A 3904-nucleotide genomic window follows, 5' to 3' on the forward strand; every position below is an offset into this window, starting at 1 on the left:
AAATTTACTTTCTGTGATTGTATATATATTTTATAAAGTAAATTTTCTAAAACTGCGTTTTTAACTTTTCCATCTATTTTTATATATATATATGTATGTGTGTGTGTGTGTGTGAATAGGTAAATAATCAAATAGTTTTATCTCAGAGTAAAGGAAGAGTGAGTGAGACTGGAAGTGAGATGGAGAGAAGAAGGATTTCAACTCTGAAATTATCAGCTGCAGCCTCACCGTGGCATCGTTTTCAATAAGCACCCCACCCCCCACACACAATCTTTCTCTCTCTCTCTCTCTCTATCTCTCCCTCTCTCACACACAGGCGCACTCCGTCCCCGCGAGAATATACCTTTGATCGTTTATATCCTTTTCTATGCGCTCAGGCAACACCCGTTGCATCAGAACAACAGGCGCTCGCATGTGTGTATGTATGTATGTGTGTGTGTGTATGTATGTGTGTGTGTGTGTGTGTGTGTATGTGTATGTGTGTGTATGTGTGTGTGTGTGTGCGTGCGCATAACTGTGTGCATATGAATGGAAACCATCGAAGTACGGCTGGTACACAGCCTGATGTATTGATGTGCACTCACGTACTGGAAAATAAATAAAATAAATAAATAAAACAATCGCACGCGCTCACCCTCACTTGCGTGCTTGCACACACACACACACACACACACACACACACACACACACACACACACACACACACACACACACACACACACACACACACACACACACACACACACACACACGTCTATATGAAGAAGCAAAGATTTTCGCACTTTCACGGACTGCCTGTTGCGAAAAAATGCTCATTCCCTCCCCATCCTCTCCCTCCACATACTACTACTACTACTACCACTACTACTACTACTAACCGCAATCAACAAGCAAAGCTTCCCTTCGACACCGCACTTCCTTGTTCCATTACGAGGTCGCCAAATCGCCACCATTGCTGTTATCGCCAACCGCTGCTCTAACAACGTTTGGTGACACAGCTGTCTAGCCCGCTCCCCCACATTATCGATACATCTGTCTATCAATATCGGACACTCATTCACCAAAGCTGCACCCTCTCGCAACCCCATCTCTCTCTCTCCACACATTTTTCCTACAACGTATTGCGGCCCCCTTTTTTTTCCTTTGTAAATTGTCATTGGTGCAAAGCCAAAAAAAAAAAAAAAAATCGTTCAATCTTCCTTTCGTTCAAGTGAGTTGTAACAAAGCCCTCTACTACTACTACTACTACTTGTTATGTCGTAACCCTCGTACACTATAATAAACACTCTCTCTCTATATATATCGGCCTTTTGGGTAAGATCAAAGTGTAGTATATATATATATCTATATATATATTATATATCATATATTATATATCTATATATATCCATTATTTTGAATATAGAAGGGGATAGATTGAGGGAGGGAAGACATAGTTTTTACACTCACACACATAAATATAAACATATACTTCGTAATAAATTCTCTCTTTCACTTTCTCTCACTCTCTACCCCTCCCCCACTATCTCGCTCTTCTCTCTCTCTCTCTCTCTACATATGTTTGTATTTACATTTTTACAGTTCTCTTTATACATGTAAATACACGCGTATCCGATGTTTTCCACGTACGAATTATGTTCATATCTATTAGATATGGAGAGACCGGTTGAGATCTAAATCGACCAAAAGAGAAAAAAGAGATTGATAACTACATACATACATACATTATAAATTTATTATATATATATATATATATATATATATATATATATATCTATGTACATATATGTATAACATATATGTATACACACACATTTATACATTAGACAAATTCATACCACATACATACAACCTTACCTACATAGACCTATAAATTCAAACATATATAGACATATATAGCTACAGATGTATGTTGAATTCAACATGCAGTTTTATACGGCATATATACGCAAAAAAATTAGCCACGGAACCCCTACGACGGAGGCGGGATGACATGGGACCAATTTTAGAAAAGACAACGGTAAGTCTATTAAAAGAAAATCTTATTCTCTTTTGTTCTGCTTGAAACCGTTTTTATTGATTTGTATATTTGGTGCATGTAATTAGTAAGAGTCTGAAGAGGGCCGAGGGTCGGGTGGCGGTCGAGCGGCCCCAAATCTCCTCAGCCCTTTTCCAAGCCACTTGCTTTCTCGCTAACACATCTGCTTCACTTGCACCTTCTTGCTCTTTGTTGTCTTCTCAGACTGCGACGTAAGTGTGCACATACTTACATGAACACCCGCATACATACTTACATGAACACCCGCATACATACATACATACATACACACATACACTCATACATGCATGTACACATACCGATACGCTGTGCATAACGCGTCAGCTGCAGGTTCAGTAGAAAGGCCATGCATTACGTATACAACAAGTGAAATTGAAGATTAACCGCACCAAGCTCACCTCTGAACATCACTTAAATCGCAGACTGGGAGGACGTCGAAGAAGAAGAAGAAAAAGAAGGGTATGGGGAGAAGTGGGTGGTGGCTTGGAAGGAAATAAGAAAGTTCTCGAGACAAGACCAACATCACAATGTCTTTTCATTCTCCCTTTCTCTCTCCCTCTCTTTCTCGCTCACTCTCTCCCTCTAAACACACACACACACACACACACACACACACACACACACACACACACACACACACACACACACACACACACACACACACATACACATACATACACATCCTCGTACACATGCAGCTCATGTGTGTAGTCCATGTGTATACAGTGCAGCCTGTTTTGTATTCCTAGACAAGAGGCCCTCGTTTAATAAAACGATAAAAGGATAAACTGAGGATAAAGGCATTAATATTTAGCATAACCAGGATCCGGAAGTAAGGGTTAGGGTTAGACAGAGTAACTTATTCCGGAAACCTAACTCCTGATATATCGGGGTTGTAACTGCTGCAGTTTATAAACATCGTGTACCGCAGCAGATCTTAGCTTTGTGGGTGGGGCCGGTGTTTTGAAACAAACCTTTTCCCTGCGTTTTTTGTTTGTTTTGTATCTCCTGAAGATTTTAAATGGTTTATTCCGAGTTGGAAGAGCAGCAGCAACCATACTTTTTAGGGTCTTGGAGATGGGTGATGGGAAAGGGAGTGTTCTCCGACCGGCGGTTTGACATGAATGCTAGTAGCACAGTGGACTCAGGCGTTGGTGTTAAACCGAATGACTTGAAGTCTGATAAAAAAATAGTTCCGTTCTGGTGCCGGTTACTTGAAGAATTCGGTACAATGTTTAGTTCTATAGAGTCTGAGAGTATATGTTTGTATTTATTGCTTACGTATGTGTGTGTAAATGTATGTGTGTGTGCGCACACACACACATGCACACACTTATATACAAGGGAACCCCCCAAAATGTTTACACACGTGGAATGAGTATAAAGTCAGTGTTTATTAAAATGCATTTTATTTTAAAATATTTAATCGAATTTAACATTTTTATGAACGCCTCTTTTCAAACTCATGACCTTCTGGAATCTCTTTTACTCTTTTACTTGTTTCAGTCATTTTGACTGTGGCCATGCCGGAGCACCGCCTTTAGTCGACAAATCAACCCCAGGACTTATTCTTTACATATATATATATATATATATATACGACGAGCTTCTTTCAGTTTCCTTCTACCAAATCCACTCACAAGGCTTTGGTCGGCCCGAGGCTATAGTAGAAGACACTTGCCCAAAATGCCACGCAGTGGGATTGAACCCGGAACCATGTGGATTGGAAAGCGAGCTACTTACCACACAGACCACTCATAAGCCTATAAAATGTAAAGACAGACGAAATACCGTTAAGCATTTCGCCCGGTGCGCTAACGTTTCTGCCAGCTAATATATATATAT

The 3904-nt window shown here is 40.1% G+C and overlaps 1 long non-coding RNA gene across 1 annotated transcript in view; it reads left to right on the plus strand.

The window, feature by feature from the left end:
* Positions 1 to 689: 689 nt before the first annotated feature.
* The window catches only part of LOC128249313 (uncharacterized), an 8878-nt gene continuing 5663 nt past the window's right edge, over positions 690 to 3904 (plus strand). Inside the window, exon 1 of the long non-coding RNA XR_008265412.1 lies at positions 690 to 2020. This is a non-coding gene — a long non-coding RNA (uncharacterized LOC128249313). The remainder of the gene's footprint in view (positions 2021 to 3904) is intronic.

The sequence above is a fragment of the Octopus bimaculoides genome, chromosome 13 (assembly GCF_001194135.2).
Source record: "Octopus bimaculoides isolate UCB-OBI-ISO-001 chromosome 13, ASM119413v2, whole genome shotgun sequence".
NCBI lineage: Eukaryota > Metazoa > Mollusca > Cephalopoda > Octopoda > Octopodidae > Octopus > Octopus bimaculoides.